Here is a 22,188-nt window from a genome sequence, read left to right as displayed (position 1 = left end):
TAGAAACATCTTATGGAGGGCATGGGCCACTGCATACACAGCATTGTAGATGAAATAGCTAGAGTCAGATATGGTCATTATGTCAATGTCTCCTGGGGAAAACTCTAAATAAGTGTTTGGTGGGCAGTCTCCTATTTCTCCACATAGCGACCCAGAAGGTAGGCAGGTGAAAATGTGAAACCATAGTTTAGTGAAGTAAAAGTCTTCTGGGTAGTGGGAAGGGTCCACTGTCTTGAGAAAATGTTTGAGGCCTGGGATTTCCCCCTTGTGTGGTGAAAATGAGAAGCCTCCATGGAAAGAGTGCAGTACGTGGTATGTCTCATGCACAACAATGTTCCACTTTGCTACCATGATCCACACCTTGCCCACAGTTAAAAAGTATCCTCCTGCAAAGTCCACATTGATGAGGCTCCTTACTTCACCATAGAGTATGTGCACATTTGCAGAAGAAAGGCTGATCCCAGTCATGAAAGTGATATCAGTGGAGGCATACAGTCTCTTAGTGGCAGGGAGCTTTTGTGTGAAGGCCACACAGAGACCTTTCTTTACCATCTCTGTCTCGAAGTTCCGAAGGAACTGCTCTCCTTTCATATCATCAGATACAAAGAGCGCCACCCAAGTCCAGCCAAAATGCAGCAACAAGGAGATCATTCCATGGACCACAGAGCTGTCACTGGTGGCCATCTGATAGAGTGAGGGAAACTGGTCTTTATCATTTAGCAGAGGATCGAAAGGGCCATAGGTGATCTGAAAGCCAAAGTAGTCATGACTGTGAATTATCTTTGTTGGGGTAAGGCTGAGATATTCTCTCCAAGGGAGGCCTTTGAGGAGAATGTTACTGGGTAAAAAGAAAGATTGCTCTAGAGATAGCTGAATTCTGTTATTCTGCACACAAAGAACACCATGCTTCTCATGTCCTTAGCCTTTGGAATAAAGGTGATAGCATGAAAATGTGTCATATCCCTATTTTCTCTTCACATCCTGCAGTGCAAACTGGGAAGGCATCAATTCTGAATGCAATACCACCAAGATAATATCCTGCTCTCTCTCACCCAAATGTGGGATAGAACCCATGTGGCATGTAAACCATGACAAAGTCTGTATGGATCTCCTGATACACTGGATTTCATTTCTTTTCACAACATCACATAACTTGTCATGAAAATCACAATTACTCACTCTGATTTTGGTGAAATAATTTTTCCAGCTTAGAATCCTCTTATGCGACTGAAGTCTTTTTTTTTTTTTTTGGCAGTAATGGGCCTATATTGCTGATGGTGTGTACTGGGTCTTATAAATCACTGATTTGCTAATGCAGATCCTGGGAGGCAGCTGTAATGTCTTGATTAATTGAAATAGTTAACCCTCATGGAAGACCTGAACAGAATTCCTATACCCAGGGCCTACAATTGCCAGACTCCCAGCATATTAGTGAGTGTACCAATGAATGGAAGACCTCTGTTATGTCTCTTTCTGCCTCTCAAACCAAAATGTTAGGAAAAACAATCTGTGATGTCAGGAATTGTAAATAGAACACTCAGTGAGATTCTTCTGAAGGAATCTTTCAGTGCAGGTGAGTGAGGGAGGTTTGGATGATGGAGTCCAGGAACACCCATTTCACTGGAACTGAGCCTCGAACACTCTTAGCAAACTTAGGGAAGGCATGGTCCTCTGTGATGTCCCAAAGGAAAAGCAAATGTCCAGGTTTTTAAATCCCCACATCTACATTATCACCTGTGGATGCCACCTTGGACAGTACACTTCTTGGTGCTGTGGAAATTACCTTTGAGATACTGAGCTGTGAATACAATGAAGTCAATAAATCCAATGGTAGGGATGGATATATTGGCCCTAGGTAGGAATCTGAGTGGAGACCCTCAGCATTCACTGCCCCTTCCCTTTCTTCCTACCTCCTTCCTTCTGTTAATAATTTCACAGGACAGGGTTTTCCCACTTAAAATCATGGTGGGATATATATTCTTGTTTTTTTTTTTTTAGTATTGGATTTCTTTTTTTTAATTTTATTTAATGAATATAAATTTCCAAAGTACAGCTTATGGATTACAATGGCTTCCCCCCATAACGTCCCTCCCACCCGCAACCCTCCCCTTTCCCACTCCCTCTCCCCTTTCATTCACATCAAGATTCATTTTCGATTCTCTTTATATACAGAAAATCAGTTTAGCATACATTAAGTAAAGATTTCAACAGTTTGCTCCCACACAGAAACATAGCTATTGTGAATTGAGCTGCAATAAACATTAATGTGCAGACAGCTTTTTTGTTTGCCAATTTAATTTCCTTTGGATAAATTCCAAGGAGTGTGATGGCTGGGTTGAATGGTAGGGTAATATTCAGATTTCTGAGGAATCTCCAGACTGACTTGCATAGTGGCTTGACCAGTTTGCATTCCCACCAACAGTGGGTTAGTGTCCCTTTTTCCCCACATCCTCGCCAGCATCTATTGTTGGCAGATTTATGAATGTGAGCCATTCTATCCAGGGTGAGGTGGAACCTCATTGTGGTTTTGATTTGCATTTCCCTGATTGCTAGTGATCTTGAACATTTTTTCATGTGTCTGTTAGCCATTTGGATTTCCTCTTTTGAAAAATGTCTGTTGAGGTCCTTGGCCCATCTCTTAAGTGGGTTGTTTGTTTTGATGTTGCGGAGTTGCGCGATTTCTTTGTAGATTCTGGTTATCAACCATTTATCTGTTGCATAGTTTGCAAATTTTTTTTACTCATATTTAATGAATATAAATTTCCAAAGTACAGCTTATGGATTACAATGGCTTCCCCCCCCATAACTTCCCTCGCACCCACAACCTTCCCCTTTCCCACTCCCTCTCCCCTTCCATTCACATCAAGATTCATTTTCAATTCTCTTTATATACAGAAGATCACTTTAGCATACATTAAGTAAAGATTTCAACAGTTTGTTCCCACACAGAAACATAAAGTGAAAAATACTGTTTGAGTACTCATTATAGCATTAAATCTCAATGTACAGCACACTAAGGACAGAGATCCTACATGAGGAGTAAGTGCACAGTGACTCCTGTTGTTGACTTAACAAATTGACACTCTTGTTTATGGCATCAGTAATCATCCTAGCCTCTTGTCATGAGCTGCCAAGGCTATGGAAGCCCCCTGAGTTCACCGACTCTGATCACATTTAGACAAGGCCATGGTCAAAGTGGAAGTTCTCTCCTCCCTTCAGAGAAAAGTACCTCCTTCTTTGATGACCTGTTCTTTCCACTGGGATCTCACTTGCAGAGATCTTTCATTTAAGTTTTTTTTTTCCCCCAGAGTGTCTTGGCTTTCCATTCCTGAAATACTCTCATGGGCTTTTCAGCTGGATCCGCATGCCTTAAGGGCTGATTCTGAGGCCAGAGTGCTGTTTAGGACATCTGCCATTCTGTGGGTCTGCTGTGTATCTCACTTCCCATGTTGGATCATTCTCTCCCTTTTTTATTCTATCAGCTAGTATTTGCAGACACTATTCTTGTTTATGTGATCCCTTTGGTTCTTAGTCCTATCATTATGATCAATTGTGAACAGAAATTGATCACTGGGACTAGTGAGATGGCATTGGTACATGCCACCTTGATGGGATTGAATTGGAATCCCCTGGTATGTTTCTAACTCTACCGTTTGAGGTAAGTCCCGAATTGCACATCTCTTCCCTCTCTGTTTCTAATTCTACCATTTGAGGTAAGTCAGCTTGAGCATGTCCTGAATTGCACATCTCTTCCCTCTCTTATTCTTGGTTTCTACATTGCCTTTTCAACACAGATGAGAGAATGGTGTTAGGAAAAACTTAAACATTCTTCTCTGAAATTCAGAACACACATACCTGTGGGGTTTTGTAGAGCTCCAAAAGGGTTCCAATTTCAGCAGAAAATGTTGCTGTGGTTCCTGCAATGATGGCGACTGATTTGTCTTGTTTTTTGCAGTTGTAGTTAGGGACAAATATACCCTGTCCTGAGAGCCAGTGCAGAGTGCTCCACAAGGTGAGCTGATCACTGGGAAAACCATTGTAGAATTGGTAACCCAGGGACATGTTTGGTAATAAGTAGGGATTCTTATTGATCTCTTGGATGGCAAAGTGAAAGGCCAGGGCATGTTGGTAGTTCTTCCACAACCACCTATGAAGAGGGTCAGATTCATGGAAAGGAATGAGTTCTTCAGTGCAGATGTGGGAAAGAAGCAAACTGCCTATGCACACACTTCTCTTCATGAACTTTTTAGACAAGCCTTGATGTACCTCAATATGGAATCTGAGTCTTACTCAGAGACAGAAATCAAGATGCAATTTTTGTTTTCTGTTAGTTCTGAAAGAGTTTAAATGGCAACTGATTTGCCAATTGTTTAAATATTATCCCCTCTAAACGCATTCACCTGAATTAATTTTTCATGTTCCATTTCTGCAATTTTCTGCTCTGATGTATCAAATCTTGTAAAAGAAGCCTCATTAAATTATATTTACTTTGAAGCCGGCACCGCGGCTCACTAGGCTAATCCTCCCCCTTGCGGCACCGGCACACCGGGTTCTAGTCCCGGTCAGGGTGCCAGATTCTGTCCCAGTTGCCCCTCTTCCAGGCCAGCTCTCAGCTGTGACCAGGGACTGCAGTGGAGGATGGCCCAAGTACTTGGGCCCTGCACCCCATGGGAGACCAGGATAAGTACCTGGTTCCTGCCATCAGATCAGTGCGGTGCGCCGGCCGCAGTTCAACCTTGAACAAACTCAACTAACAAAGATGTTCCACAAGGAATGTTGCAATCAAATTGTCAAAAGCTAATATTAGGGGGCCGGTGCTGTGGCCCAGTGGGTTAAATCCCTGACCTGATGCACTGGAATTCCAAATAGGTGCTGGTTCTAGTCTTAGCTGCTCCTCTTCTGATCCATCTCTCTGCAATGGCTTGGGAAAGAAGTGGAAGATGGCCCAAGTGCTTGGGCCCCTGCACCCATGTGGGAGACCCAGAAGAAGCTCCTGGCTCCTGGCTTCAGATAGGCCCAGCTCTGGCCATTGCAGCGATCTGGAGAGTGAACCAGTGGATGGAAGACCTCTCTCTCTGTCTCTACCTCTCTATGTAACTCTGTCTTTCAAAAAATTAAATAAATCTTTTTTAAAAGTTAGTAATAGATGATTCATCATTTAAAAAAATCATCTATCATTTTTCACTTTATGTTTCTTTGTGGGAGCAAACTGTTGAAATCCTTACTTAATGTATACTAAGCTGATCTTCTGTATAGTAAGATAATCTAAAATGAATCTTGATGTGAATGGAGGGGGAGAGGGAGTGGAAAAGGGGAGGTTTGTGGGTGGGAGGGATGGTATGGGGGGGAAGCCATTGTAATCCATAAATCGTACTTTGGAAATTTATATTCATTAAATAAAAGTTAAAAAAAATGTCCTACATGAAGGACCTCAGTGGTTGAGACCCCAGTGGAAAGAAGTGGTCATCAAACAGGGATGTACTTTTCTCTGAAGGGAGGTGAAAACTCCCACTTTGCTTATGGCCTTGTCTAAATACTGATGGAGTTTGTGGATTCAAAAGGCTTCTGTAGCTTAGGCAGCTTATGTCAAGAGCCTAGGGTGATCACTGACATCACACCTAAGAGTGTTAAATGTTAAAATAACAATAAGAATCACTGTACACTAACTTCCCACGCAGGACCTCTGTCCTCAAAGAGTTATATTATAATTATATCTTAAGTGCTCACAAAAGATGTATCATTATTGGGTGCGTCTTTAAAGTTAATTAAGTTTCTAAAAAAAAAGTGAAATTAACTTCAAGATGCAATGACTTTGAATAGCCCTTTTCTTGATTGTTGAGGAACAATTTTTTTGTTTTATTTTTTGTTTGTTTTTTTAATGCAAATTGTTGAACATTACTTGGTATAGCATTGATCTTCAGTGTATAAAGTTAATTGAAAATAGATCTTAGTGGAGAATGGGACTGGGAATGGGAGATAGAGGAGGAGGAAGGGTGGGAGAGTGGATGGGAGGGCGGGTATGGTGAGAAGAATCACTATATTCCTAAAGTTGTACTTATGAAATGCATGAAGTTTGTATTCCTTAGATAAAAGGTTTCTTTGAGGAGAAAATAAACAAATGTATATGATTGTGTCACAATAAAATTTTATTTATAAAAAAAAAGTTAGTAATAATGAGAGGATCCAAAAGAGTGAAACAAAAGCATTAAGGTTCACTTAGGTTATTAGCAAACTTCTCAGCAAAAACTCCAGAAGAGAATGGGATGCTATATTCAAGGTCTGGGGAAACAAAATTTCACCCAAAAATACTATATCCAGTGAGCTACCCCTTCAAAGTGAATCAGAAATAAAATCTTTCCCAGACAAGTGAAACTGAGACAACTCATCATCACTACATAAGCATCACAAGTAATTCTGAAGGGAGTCCTGTATTAGAACTAACGGATCATAATAATCATCATGAAAACACATTATAATGCAAAATTCAGTAATATAGCAAATTCATAAGAGAAAGAGCAAATCCAAACTTATCATGACAGAAAGCTACCAAAACACAAAGCTAAATAATGAGAGGCACAAACAGAGATTTTATAAAACAGGAAGTAAGACATCAACCAAACCACATCAGTTAGTTCTCACCTTTCAATATTAACTTTGAATGTAAGCGGATTTATTCTCCAGTCAAAAAATACAGACTAACTGAATGGATAAGAAACTATACTCAGGGCTGGCACTGTGGTGCAATAAGTTAATCCTCCACCTGCGGTTCCGGCATCCCCTACAGGTGCCGGTTCTAGTCCCAGCTGCTCCTCTGCCAACCCACCTCTCTGCTATGGCCTGGGAAAGCCATACAAGATGGCCCAAGTCCTTGGGCCTCCACACCCACAGGAAAAAGCTCGTGGCTTTGGATCAATGCAGCTATGGCTGTTATGGCCATTTAGGAAGTGAAACAATGGAAGGAAGACCTTTCTCTCTGTCTCTTTTTCTGTCTGTAACTCTACCTTCCAAATAAATAAATAAAATATTTAAAAAAGAAACTATACTCAACCCTACATTACTCATTAGAAACTCATTTCACATTTAAAGATACACATTCACTGAGAGTAAAGGATTGAAAAACATAATGGATACAAATAGAAAGAAAAAAGGATCATGAGTACATGTACTCATATCAGGTAAAAACAGATTTCAATCCAGAAATTAAAAAAGAGATAAAGAAGATTATATATTAATAACAGGATTCATTCAGCTAGAAGACATAACAATACATATATATGCATATATACAATAAAAACCCAAATATGTAAGGCAAATATTATTATAAATAAATGGATAATTGTAATACAATAATAGTGATGCACTTCAATATCTCACTGTCATCAATGGACACATCATTTAGCCAGAAACTCCGCAAAGGTATTTAAGAGAGGCAGACCATGGAGCAAATGAACAACACAGGCATTGACAGAACATTGTAATTAAATACCACAAGAATACACATTCTCCTCATTAGCACACCAAACACTATCCAGGATAAACCACACATTGGGTGACAATCGGTTCTCAGAGTTTACATATACAACACTTTCTTCATCTACTCTTCGTTACTATTATGGATTGAGCTTCAATAAACATTAGAATTCATGTATCACTTTCATAGGCCGACTAAGCCAGACACAGAAAGACAAATAACACATTTTCTCTCATATGTGAAAGTTAAGATATGCAGAGTATAAAAAATGTATGTATGTCATATTGTTTGGAGTATAAAATTATAAATATTGACTTCTCTGAATTACACCATCTATATAATATAGCCTTATTTCTACAGTTTATGATCATTGTAATGAGTCCCACATTATGTCATATTAATATACTGGCTTTAATAAATATAGTATGTGTGTATATGTAATATATATATATACATAAAATAAATTTGGCAAACTGGTAAAAACTATTAAATCTAAAAAATGAACTATAGTTTTTAAAAATATCTTGAAGCATAAAATGAAAACACAGCTTGTCAAATATATTTATTCTACCAAAAGCAGAATTAAGAAATTTCAGAAATAAATGCATACATTAAAATATAGAAAGATTTCAGATAAAACAATATAACAATGTATTTTCAAGGACTTAAAAAGCAAGAACAAACCAAACTCCAAATTAGAAGGAGGTGAAAAATCTGAACAAAAATAAGTAAAATTGAAACTAAAAAAATGCAAAAGATCAAGAAAACAAAAAACTGGTACTATGTACAGATAAACGAAACAGACAAAACTTTACTCAGGACAACAAAGGAAAAAGAGGAAAAGCTCAAATAAAATTAGGGATGAAAGGGGAAACATCATAACTGATACCACAGAAACACAGAGAACCATGAGAAACTATTACAAACCACTCTATGTAAGCAAAATAGAAAACTTTACGGAAATGGAGAGGATCCTCGGTACATACAACTTGTCAAAATTACATCAAGAAGATATATAGGGGGCTGGCACTGTGGTGTAGCGGGTAAGGCCATCACCTGCAGTGCCAGCATCCCATATGAGCACTGAATTGAGTCCTGGCTGCTCCACTTCCAATCAAGCTCTCTGTTATGGCCTGGGAAAGCAGTGGAAGATGGCCCAAGTGCTTGGGCCCCTGCACCGGAATAGAAGACCTGGAAGAAGCTCCTGGTCCCTGGCTTCAGATTGGCACAGCTCCAGCCATTGTGGCCATCTGTGGAGTGAGCCAAGAGATGGAAGACCTCTCTGTCTCTCTCTGCCTCTCTGTAACTCTGCCTTTCAAACAAATGAATAAATAAATGTTTTTTTTGAAAAGAAGATATATAAAACCTAAGATTGTTAAGCAAGTAATAACAATAAAGCAGTAATGAAAAATCCTATCAAAGAAAAACCCAGGGCTCAATGTCTTCAAAACTGAATTCTATAGGACAGTTAAAGAAGAAATAACTCTGATTCTTCTCAACTGTTCCAAAATATTGAAAAGGATGGAACTCTACCGGCATCACTCTGATACCAAAATGAAACACAGATATAACAGAAGAAAAAAAAAACACTACTGATCAATATACTTAAAAAACACAAGTGCAAAAATTTCCAACAAAATGTTAGCAAGCTGAATCCAACACTACAACAAAATACCATAAATTGTGATCAAGTGAGATTTAACCCAAGAATGCCAACTGGATTTAACATTCACAAATCACATATTGTTGTAAATCACATCAACAGAATGAAAAAAATCTCAATGATCATTTAAATAGATGCAGAAAAATATCTGATAATATTCAACATTCATTCACAGTTTTTTTTTTTTTTAACAAACTAGATACAGGAAGAACATACATCAAAATTGCAATGGCTCTACATTTAAAAAATAGCTAATATCATATTGAATGGGGAAAATCTGAAATCATTTTCCCTCAAACCTGGAAGAAGAAAATGACATTCAGTTTCAGCACTCTTAATCAATACAGTATCAGAAACAGCAGCAAGAGAATAGCAGAATGAAAAAGAAATAAAGAACATCAGAATTGGAAAGAAAAAAGTCAGATGTCCATGTTAGCAGATATCACGAGGAAAAAAAAAACTACTCCATCAATAATCTATTAGAATTGATAAATCAATTCAGTACATTCACAAGGCACAGAATCAACAAAAACCAGCATTTCAATATACTAATAATTATCTTGCTAAATGGAAATCAAGAAATAAATCTCTTCTGTGTATAAAGTTAATTGAAAATGGATCTTAGTGGAGAATGTAACTGGGAATGGGAAAGTGAAGAAGAGGAGGGGTGGGAGTATGGGTGGGAGGGCGTGTATGGTGGGCAGAATCACTACATTCCTAAAGTTGAAATTTATAAAATGCATAAAGTTTGTAATCCATAAATAAAAAGTTTCTTTGAAAAAAATAAAATAATGGTTCTCACTTAGGGAAAAAAAAAAAAAAACACTACTTGGGCTTCCTGCAACCTATAGCAGAGTGCCAGTGTTTGAGCTATGGTCTGCTTCTGATTCCAGCTACCTGCTAATGCACACGCTGGGACACAGCAGTGATAGCTCAAATACTTGGGTCTCTGCCGTCCTGGATTGAATTCTGAGCTGCTTCTGTGGCCTGGCCCAGCCCGGCTATTGCTGGCATTTGAGAAGTAAACCAGTAGATGGAAGATATCACTTTCCTGTCTCTGTTTCTCTGCCTTTCAAAGAAAATGAAAATAAATAAAAATAATAAATAATAATTTTAAAAAGAAAGTAATCTCACTCACAGTAGCTTCAAAAATTAAATATTTAGGAATAAATTAACCTGAAAAGGTAAAGTTATCTAGAATGCAAATAATAGTGAAATTTATTAAACATTTATGAGAGGCATCATTACAGACACACAAAAAAATGGAAGGTTGTCTCTTGTTCATGGATTAGAACAATTAGCTGTGTTAAAATGCTATCTAAAGATTCATCGAAATCCCCATTAAAATTCTAGTGACTGAAAAAAGTAAAAGAGGAACATTAAAGAAAGGAAGAAAAAAAAGAAACAAAGAGAAAGAATTCTAGTGACATTATTTATAGATTTAGAAAAACAGGGGCTGGCACTGAGGCTCTGGCATCCCATATGGGCGCCGGTTCTAGTCCTGAATGCTTCTCTCCCAATCCAGCTCTCTGTTGTGGTCTGGGAAAGCAGTGCAAGATGGCCCAGGTCCTTGGGCTCCTGCACCCATGTGGGAGACCTGGAGGAAGCTCCTGCCTCCTGGCTTTGGATCGGCACAGCTCCTGCCATTGTGGCCATCTGAGGAGTGAACCATCGGATGGAAGACCTCTCTCTCTCTCTCTCTCTCTCTCTCTCTCTGCCTCTCCTCTTTCTGTATAACTCTGACTTTCAAATAAAGAAAAAAAAAGAAAAGAAAAACAGTCTTAAAGTTCATATGAAAGCACAAAAGACTGAGAATAGAACAGGAATTTTAAGAAGAAAAATGGCTTCCATTTGTGTACGGAGTCAACAGCTCTGAGACTGGGCAGAGACAGAAAGACCTTCCCACCTGCTGGCTCACTGCCCAGGGGCCTGCAGCAGCTGTGACTAGGCTAGGCTAGAGCCAGCACCCAAAAGCTGTATTTGCATCTACACAGATAGTCATGGGAGTCAGTACTTGGATCATCATCTCTCAGGATGAACATCAGCAGGAAGATGGACCAGGTGGAATAACCAGGCTCTAACAAGGTGTCCTGAAGAAAGGGCCTCTGCTGTGGCCAGGGATTGCAGTGGAGGATGGCCCAAGTGCTTGGGCCCTGCACCCCATGGGAGACCAGGAAAAGCACCTGGCTCCTGGCTCCTGCCATCGGATCAGCGTGGTGCGCCGGCTGCAGCACGCTGGCCGCGGCAGACATTGGAGGGTGAACCAACGGCAAAGGAAGACCTTTCTCTCTGTCTCTCTCTCTCTATCACTGTCCACTCTGCCTGTCAAAATAAATAAATAAATAAATAAATAAATAAATAAATAGAAAGAAAGGGGACGTGCTCCCGAGATTTTGCACGAGGAAACTCTCCTGGATCGAGTGGCTGTGAATTGAAGGACCTACTGGGAGAACAAGGTCGCCCACCGTGTGGAAGCCAAGCCGCGGGAGCTGCGGGAGCCGCAGGGTCTGCACACCAGTGCAGGAAGGGGAGTGCATGTCACACAGATGCCAGCGGGGAGAGTTGGGACGTCCAGGGCTCCCAGTCCACACATCGGCGCTGGAAGGGGAGGTGAGCTCAATAACCTGAGACATTGGCGGGGAAACGGGGGTCAGAATCTACAGGGGAGCCGGAAAGTGCAGCAGACTCACTACCAGAAAGAAGGAAAAAAAAAAGGTGGGGGGTTTCTCTCTCTGCCAACCTTGCAAAGGTTGAAAGGCTGCAAGGCTTGAGTTTGCAAGAGACAAAGAGCAGGCCCCCTCTCTGGATTTACATAACAACAGGGGAGAGCTAAGGAACTGAGTCACTACAATTCAGTAGCCTAGGCAACCCAGTGGGAGTCCAGAGGAGAAACGGAGCCTACACAGACTCTTTGGGTAGAAGCCAGAGACTGGAAGCTAAATACCATCAATTCTGCACAGCCATGCCGTGCGGTATTACTTACCCCCTGAATAAATAAAATAAATAAATAAAAAATAAATAAATAGAGATTTACCATGCATAACCTGAGGGTGTCACCTTTGCACACCCGTAACCCGGAAGAACCAAGCAGAGCTCTCAGGCCACACCCATCTCAAGCCTCCAAGGCTCCTCCAACAGCAGGCAGTACACTTAACATGGACATAGTATAAAATAAAAAAAAATTAAAAAAAATGCACAGTGATGAAAGAAGAATTAACTATGCCATGCAACAAACACAGAAATCGAGGGAACAAGATCAAAGATGGCACTATGATGCCTCCAAATAAACAAAACACCCCAAGCCAAGATTATGAAGACAGTGAGATAGAAGAAATGCAAGATACAGATTTCAAAAAATTTATGATAAGATCATTTAGAAGTTTTCAAAAGCAAATCCTTGAACTACAGAAATCCTTATTGGACAGGATTGAAAATCTCTCTCATGAAAATGAAATTTTAAGGAAGAATCAAAATGAAACGCAGAAACTAGTAGAACAGGAAAGTGTGATAGTGAAGAGAAATCAAAATGAAATGAAGAGCTCAATAGATCAAATGACAAACACACTAGAAAGCCTTAAAAACAGAATGGGTGAGGCAGAAGAGAGAATATCAGACTTAGAAGATAGAGCACAGGAAAACATACAGTCAAACCAAAGAAAAGAAGAGGAAATTAGAAATTTAAAAAATATTGTTGGGAATCTACAGGATACTATTAAAAAAAAACAACATTCGAGTTCTAGGAGTTCCTGAAGGCATGGAGAGAGAGAAAGGATTAGAAGGCCTTTTTAGTGAGATACTATCAGAGAACTTTCCAGGTTTGGAGAAGGACAGAGACATCCTAGTACAGGAAGCTCACAGAACCCCAATAAACATGACCAAATGAGATCCTCAACATGACACGTTGTAATTAAACTCACGACAGTGAAACATAAAGAAAAGATCCTAAAATGTGCCAGAGAGAAACGTCAGATTACTCTCAGAGGATCTCCAATTAGACTCACAGCAGACTTCTCATCAGAAACACCACAGGCTAGGAGGGAATGGCGAGACATAGCACAGGTGCTAAGAGAGAAATATTGCCAGCCCAGAATATTATATGCTGCCAAGCTCTCATTTGTGAATTAAGGTGAAATAAAGACCTTTCATAGCAAACAGAAATTGAAAGACTTTGTGGCCACTCGTCCGGCCCTGCAAAAGATACTTAAAGATGTGCTACACTCAGAAACACAGAAACACGGCCATCAATATGAAAGAAGGGAAAGGAAGAACACCTACCAGTAAAAGAGCATGGGAAGCTCAAAGCATATACTAGAAAATATCTACAGGAAAATGGCAGGGCAAAGTCACTACGTATCAATAGTCACATTGAACATTAATGGTCTGAATTCTTCAGTTAAAAGACACCAATTGGCTGATTGGCTCAAAGAACACAACCCATCTATTTGTTGCCTACAAGAAACACATCTCTCTAACAAAGATGTTTGCAGACTGAAAGTGAAAGGTTGGAAAAAGATATTCCATGCCAACAGAAACCAAAAAAAAGCAGGTGTAGCCATATTAATATCAGACAAAATAAACTTTAATACAAAAACTGTTAAGAGAGACAAAGAGGGACACTATATAATGATTAAGGGATCAATTCAATAGGAAGATGTAACTATTATAAATGTATATGCACCTAATTACAGGGCACCGGTCTATTTAAAAGATATGTTAAGGGACTTAAAGGGAGATTTAGATTCCAATACAATAGTACTGGGGGACTTCAATACTCCACTCTCAGAAATAGACAGATCATCCGGACAGAAGATCAACAAGGAAACAGCAGATTTAATCGACACTATAGCCCAAATGGATCTAACAGATATCTACAGCACTTTCAATCCTACATCTAAAGACTTCACATTCTTCTCAGCAGTGCATGGAACCTTCTCTAGGATTGATCACATACTAGGCCATAAAGCAAGTCTCAGCAAATTTAAAAGAATTAGAATCATACCATGCAGCATCTCAGACCACTGCGGAATGAAGCTGGAAATTAGCAACTCAGCAAACCCCAGAAAGTATGCAAACACATGGAGACTGAACAACATGCTCCTGAATGAACACTGGGTCATTCAAGAAATCAAAAGAGAAATCAAAAACTTTCTGGAAGTAAATGAGGACAACAACACAACATATCAAAACTTATGGGATACAGCAAAAGCAGTATTGAGAGGCAAATTTATAGCAATAGGTGCCTATATCAAGAAATTGGAAAGGCACCAAATAAATGAGCTTTCAGCGCATCTCAAGGACCTAGAAAAACTGCAGCAAACCAAACCCAAATCTAGTAGGAGAAGAGAAATAATTAAAATCAGAGAAGAAATTAACAGGATTGAATCCAAAAAAACATTACAAAAAATCAGCCAAGCGAGGGGCTGGTTTTTTGAAAAAAATAAACAAAATAGACACCCCATTTGCCCAACTAACTAAAAAAAGAAGAGAAAAGACCCAAATCAATAAAATCAGAGATGAAAAAGGAAACGTAACAACAGACACCACAGAAATAAAAGGAATCATCAGAAATTACTACAAGGACCTGTATGCCAGCAAACAAGAAAATCTATCAGCAATGGATAGATTCCTGGACACATGCAATCTACCAAAATTGAACCATGAAGACATCGAAAACCTAAATAGACCCATAACTGAAACAGTAATTGAAACAGTAATAAAGGCCCTCCCAACAAAGAAAAGCCCAGGACAAGATGGATTCACTGCTGAATTCTACCAGACATTTAAAGAACTCACTCCAATTCTTCTCAAACTATTCAGAACAATCGAAAAAGAGGGAATCCTCCCAAATTCTTTCTATGAAGCCAGCATCACCTTAATCCCTAAGCCAGAGAAAGATGCAGCACTGAAAGAAAATTACAGACCAATATCCCTGATGAACATAGAAGCAAAAATCCTCAATAAAATTCTGGCCAATAGAATACAACAACACATCAGGAAAATCATCCACCCAGAACAAGTGGGATTCATCCCTGGTATGCAGGGATGGTTCAATATTCGCAAATCAATCAATGTGATTCACCACATTAACAGACTGTAAAAGAAAAACTATATGATTATCTCAATTGATGCAGAGAAAGCATTTGATAAAATTCAACACCCTTTCATGATGAAAACTCTAAGCAAATTGGGTATAGAAGGAACATTCCTCAATATAATCAAAGCAATTTTTTTTCTTTTTTTTTAATCTTTTATTTAATGAATATAAATTTCCAAAGTACGACTCATGTGTTACAATGGCTTCCCCCCCCATACCGTCCCTCCCACCCACAACCCTCCCCTTTCCCACTCCCTCTCCCCTTTCATTCACATCAAGATTCATTTTCAATTATCTTAATATACAGAAGATCAGCTTAGTATACCTTAAGTAAGTATTTCAACAGTTTGCTCCCACACAGAAACATAAAGTGAAAAATAATAGATGATTTTTTTAAATGATGATGAAATCAGATCAGACCTATTGTCATGTTTAATCCCAGTGAGAGTCAAGTTAGGAATTGATAATTTCTTTTTTTTCTTTTCTTTTTTTTTTTTATAATCAAAGCAATTTATAAAAAAAAACACGGCCAGCATCCTATTTAATGGGGAAAAGTTGGAAGCATTTCCACTGAGATCTGGCACCAGACAGGGATGCCCACTCTCACCACTGACATTTAACATAGTTCTGGAAGTTTTAGCCAGATCCATCAGACAAGAAAAAGAAATTAAAGGAATACAAATTGAGAAGCAAGAAGTCAAACTATCCCTCTTTGTAGATGATATAATTCTTTACTTAGAGGATCCAAAGAACTCTACTAAGAGACTATTGGAACTCATAGAGGAGTTTGGCAAAGTGGCAGGATATAAAATCAATGCACAAAAATCAACAGCCTTTGTATATACAGGCAATGCCACGGCTGAGAAAGAACTGCTAAGATCAATCCCATTCACAATAGCTACAAAAACCATCAAATACCTTGGAATGAACTTAACCAAGGACGTTAAAGATCTCTACGATGAAAATTACAAAACCTTAAAGAAAGAAATAGAAGAGGATACCAAAAAATGGAAAAATCTTCCATGCTCATGGATTGGAAGAATCAACATCATCAAAATGTCCATTCTCCCAAAAGGAATTTATACATTCAATGCAATTCCAATCAGGATACCAAAGACATTCTTCTCAGATCTAGAAAAAATGATGCTGAAATTCATATGGAGGCAAAAGAGACCTCGAATAGCTAAAGCAATCTTGTACAACAAAAACAAAACCGGAGGCATCTCAATACCAGATTTCAGGACATACTACAGGGCAGTTGTAATCAAAACAGCATCGTACTGGTACAGAAACAGATGGATAGACCAATGGAACAGAATTGAAACACCAAATCAACCCAAACATCTACAACCAACTTATGTTTGATCAAGGATCTAAAACCAATTCCTGGAGCAAGTACAGTCTATTCAATAAATGGTGCTGGGAAAACTGGATTTCCACGTGCAGAAGCAAGAAGCAAGACCCCTACCTTACACCTTACACAAAAATCCACTCAACATGGATTAAAGACCTAAATCTATGACCTGACACCATCAAGTTATTAGAGAACATTGGAGAAACCCTTCAAGATATTGGCACAGGCAAAGAGTTTCTGGAAAAGACCCGGGAGGCACAGGCAGTCAAAACCAAAATCAACTATTGGGATTGCATCAAATTGAGAAGTTTCTGTACGGCAAAAGAAACAGGAGAGTGAAGAGACAACCGACAGAATGGGAAAAAATATTTGGAAACTATGCAACAGATAAAGGGTTAATAACTAGAATCTACAAAGAGATCAAGAAACTCCACAAAAACAAAACAAACAACCCACTTAAGAGATGGGCCAAGGACCTCAATAGACATTTTTCAAAAGAGGAAATCCAAATGGCCAACAGGCACATGAAAAAGTGTTCAAGATCACTAGCAATCAGGGAAATGCAAATCAAAACCACAATGAGGTTCCACCTCACCCCGGTTAGAATGGCTCACATACAGAAATCTACCAACAACAGATGCTGGCGAGGATGCGGGGAAAAAGGGACACTAACCCACTGTTGGTGGGAATGCAAACTGGTCAATCCACTATGGAAGTCAGTCTGGAGATTCCTCAGAAACCTGAATATAACCCTACCATTCAACCCAGCCATCCCACTCCTTGGAATTTATCCAAAGGAATTTAAATTGGCAAACAAAATATCTGTCTGCACCCTAATGTTTATCGCAGCACAATTCACAATAGCCAAGACCTGGAACCAACCTACATGCCCATCAACAGTAGACTCAATAAAGAAATTATGGGATATGTATTCTTTAGAATACTATACTGCTGTAAGAAACAAAAAAATCTAGTCATTTGCAACAAAATGGAGGAATCTGGAACACATCATGCTGAGTGAAATAAGCCAGTCCCAAAGGGACAAATACCATATGTTCTCCGTGATCGGTGACAACTGACTGAACGCCAAAAAGGAAAGCTGTTGAAGTGAAATGGACACTATGAGAAATGGTGACTTGATCAGCATAGCCCTGACTGTTAATGAACAACTTAATACATTATCCCTTTTAGTAGTTTTTTTTTGGTCTGTTCTACTTAATATGACTGGTTTAATTCTGTAATTATCACACAGTTATTCTTAAGTGTTGAAAATTAACTGAAATGTGAACCCTGTTAAACATAAGAGTGGGAATAAGAGAGGGAAGAGATGTATAATTTGGGATATGCTCAAGCTGACTTGCTCCAAATGGTAGAGTTAGAAACATACCAGGGGATTCCAATTCAATCCCATCAAGGTGGCATGTACCAATGCCATCTCACTAGTCCAAGTGATCAATTTCAGTTCACAATTAATCATAATGAAAGGACTAAGAGTCAAAGGGAGCACATAAACAAGTCTAGTACCTGCTAACACTAACCGATAGAATAAATAAAGGGGAGAGTGATCCAACATGGGAAGTGAGATACTCAGCAGACTCATAGAATGGCAGATGTCCTAAACAGCACTCTGGCCTCAGAATCAGCCCTAAAGGCATTCGGATCTGGCTGAAAAGCCCATGAGAGTATTTTAGGCATGGAAAGCCAAGACACTCTGGCAGAAGATCTCTGTGAGTGAGATCCCAGTGGAAAGAACAGGTCTTCAAAGAAGGAGGTACCTTTCTCTGAAGGGAGGAGAGAACCTCCACTTTGACTATGACCTTGTCTAAACAAGATAAGAGTCAGAGAACTCAGAGGGCTTCCATAGCCTTGGCAACTCATGACTGGAGCATAGGGAGATTACTGATGCCATAGACAGGAGTGTCAATTTGTAAAGTCAACAACAGGAGTCACTGTGCACTTACTCCTCATGTAGGATCTCTGTCCTAAGTGTGCTGTTCATTGAGATTTAATGCTATAACGAGTACTCAAACAGTATATTTCACTTTGTGTTTCTATGGGGGTGCAAACTGTTGAAATCTTTACTTAATGCATACTAAACTGATCTTCTGTAAAAAAAAAAGATTGTAAATTCCCAACTTGACTCTCACTGGGATTAAACATGACAATAGGTCTGATCTGATTTCATCATCATTTAAAAAATCATCTATCATTTTTCACTTTATGTTTCTATTTGGGAGCAAACTGTTGAAATCTTTACTTAATGTATACTAAGCTGATCTTCTGTATATTAAAATAATCGAAAATGAATCTGGATGTGAATGGAAGGGGAGAGGGAGTGGGAAAGGGGAGGGTTGTGGGTTGGAGGGACGTTATGGGGGGGAAGCCATTGTAATTCATAAGTCGTACTTTGGGAATTTATATTCATTAAATGAAAGTTAAAAAAAAAACTCAAATTGGAGGCATTACTATTCTTAAAGGAATTATTTTCTTCTGATTCCACTTACAAATCTTGATGCAATCATTTCACATAATAACGAATGCAATATAGTATAGTGTCAGTTTATGATATATACATGTTTTAGAATATTCATTTGGTTCAACTAAAGTGAATAACAGTGCATGTTTATCAAACATTTTAGAAACAAAGGACAACTTTTAAAAACCAATGATAAAGTAAGATTGAATCTGGAAACTAGTTTCTGCAGGCAAAAGAATATTTATGGTTGCTCCACTTGGGAATTTTTTTCTGATTGTTTAAATTATAGAAAATGCCAATGGTACAAATAATACCCAGAACATTGAGGAACAAATAATACTCCTTGCCTGCTATGAGCCACCAGAAAGATCTTCATTTCAAAAGCAGACTTAGATATTAAGATATTATGATGATAACAGTATACTATGCACTGCTATAAGCTCTTCCATGGATAAAATGTGAAAATAATATGCAGCCAAAAACCCAGTCAAAAAGATCACAAAGACATGAATCAGTTTACAGAAAATGTCCAGAATAGACAGCTCCACAGAGACCAAGGATGGATTAGTGTTATCCAGCACAGGAGGGAAGGTCAGAGGGATGGGGATGCACTGAAAGCAGGTATTTAGATTTTGAAGGGGAGATGAACGTCTCCTAGTTAACAAGCAAGTATTTGGCAATAAGCACTGAAAGTTTTATGAAACGGCATACCTCGTGTCCTATTAATTAGCCCAATTATCTGAGTAAGAAAAAATATGCAAGCTTTATTAACTAAATATGATCATTATATATTACTCAAAATCACACACAATTAGTGATTTCCTAAATATGCACATTGAGTAAACAGGTGTGTATTATTAACATAAAATAAAACTTGGTTGGCATGGAAACAGTAACACTATCCATCAGTTATAGGGAAATACATTCATGATATATTGTTAGGTATGGAAGTGTAATTGAGGAGAAACTTAGTCTGTCTGCCTATAACAGGGCTTACCTTGGTTGAGGCCTAGAACATTCTAGGACACAACAAGCACATGATGGTTGACACTCTTCAGCACACAGGGAGGGTGGCCAGACATGTTTTGGGCTGGAGGACATAAGGCAGAGTACAGAGTTTGGCCTCTAAACTTGTGGCATAAACAGAACTCTCCTCTGGGACTCATGAACAAGGCAGGTCCTCACTATCCCTACACAGAGCCCCACCACTGGCAGAATGCAAACAGAAATCAGCTGCCACCTAAGCAGAGAATCCACAAGCATGAAACATTTTCCATCACATGTGCCATTTCACATTGGGACTAGCAATGAAGAAAATACAAAGAGGTAAGGAAACTCAAAGTGAAACAGTGAACAAGAACGGAAGTATTTAACAGTACACGTTAGAAGTAATTACAAGGCGTGATTCTGACCCAAAGATCAGCACCCCCACTTTCTCACTAGCACAACACTATCTGCGGAGGTAGTAGGTGCTATACACGAGAAAGAACTGACAAGGACAGACTCACATCATTTAAACAAATTGCACACTGCAAAACTCTCCTATCACATGAGCATGTGGATCTCTGGGGCAATTGAGAAGCAAACTCCTCTGCTGGCACCAACAAGGTGTGTAGACACAGGCCTTTTATTAAACCCCTCCTTAAGCACCAATGCAGTGACTGAGTTACCAGACACACCACTAATGCAAAGCTCAGAATTCACACAGTTTCTGCATTGTTTCTGGAGAAGAAAATATCATATTTTGAGAAGAAGCCATTAACTATGTATGGGAAATTATTTCCCTTGCTTCTGATGTTCAGGATCAGGGTTCAAATGCCTCCAGTGTAGTAGGATTTAATTATTGATCTGTGAGGGTACCGGGTCTGCCTCATGGCTTCAAGTCACAAGCAAAATGAGTATTGTCCTTATCGGCAGTGGCTACCTAGACTAAGGCCCTCCCAACATTGACCTCAGGACATAGTCTTAGGACTCCTGTGTGCTTTCTTCACAGGTGCTAGCAATAGGGGACCTGAGGTCCCAACCATCTCACTGACTCCAAGAACAGAACCCCAGGGCTTAATTACAGAGACCTGGCCAATGGAGTAGGCACAAAAATTGTGATGCCTCTCCTATGTCTCTGAAGGAGTCAGAAAGCAAATGGAAATGAAAGGTAGTGAAATGTTAAAGAAAGGAGAGGACCTTAGCTTTCATGGAACTGTGTTTCTGCCATTCTTAGAAGAATTATCAGAACTCGCAAGAGGTGTTGAACACACGCAGACATGAACATATACTGAAATGCAGGCATAACAACACTTAACAGCTAGAGAATATCTAAAATATAGTGGATAAGATTGAAATTGACATTTTGAAATTTGATGGCTATTTACAGCCTGTGGATTACTGTTGAGGAACAGTGTTTTTTCCCTCATCTTATTTGCTTACTGTAGGGTTAATCTTATAAGGGAAAAGTAAATTGAAAATAGATTTGTAAAATTAGGAGTAGGAATAGGAAAGGAAGAAGGGTGAAGGCAGAGGAGGGAGGGAAGGATTATTATTCCTGATTCTGTATATATGAAAGCAATGAAATATGTGTACCTTAAATAAAACTTAAAAAACACATATACACACACCTTGAACTTACCAAGATGCCACCATGTTATACTCAGGCTTGAGTAAAAAGGATAACCGGATCATGTCTCTTTCTGGTTCCATGTAGTACAGGGGAAAAAACACTCCCAGCACTAGGTCTCCATCTCTGAAGACACTTGGCTTCAGATACTCATGGCAGTTCTCAACAATTCTGTCCTGTGAATTAGATAAAGCCTGCAGGAGTAGGTAGAGAAAAATCAGAGGCAATGACATGTCACTGTCTCCCCAAACTATAGTGAGAGCCTTAAGTCTCAGCTGAGAGGAGGAGACACAGAGCTGGATCAGGTCTGAGGGCTCATCAATCAGCAGTGACAGTGGAGCTCTGTGTAGAGCACAGCTGACTCCAGGTATTGACGTGTGCCCTCTGCCTGTAGGAACCTGTGTGCCAGTCTGGTGAGCTAGACCAGAGCACAGCTAGAAGCAGAATGCAGAGTTCAAAGCAAGACACAGTGCTGAGACCTGGCTCTGAGTGTCCTGTAATCAGAGCTGCTCTGGGTTC

The 22,188-nt window shown here is 39.3% G+C and overlaps 1 pseudogene; it reads right to left on the bottom strand.

The window, feature by feature from the left end:
* Positions 1-21,752, bottom strand: part of LOC127486825 (vomeronasal type-2 receptor 116-like) — a 36,198-nt pseudogene extending 14,446 nt beyond the window's left edge.
* Positions 21,753-22,188: the final 436 nt, after the last annotated feature.

This window comes from Oryctolagus cuniculus, chromosome 16 (genome assembly GCF_051225735.1).
Source record: "Oryctolagus cuniculus isolate XC-2025 breed Fujian yellow rabbit chromosome 16, ASM5122573v1, whole genome shotgun sequence".
NCBI classification, from domain to species: Eukaryota; Metazoa; Chordata; class Mammalia; order Lagomorpha; family Leporidae; genus Oryctolagus; species Oryctolagus cuniculus.
This window is presented reverse-complemented; position numbering and strand designations above follow the sequence as displayed.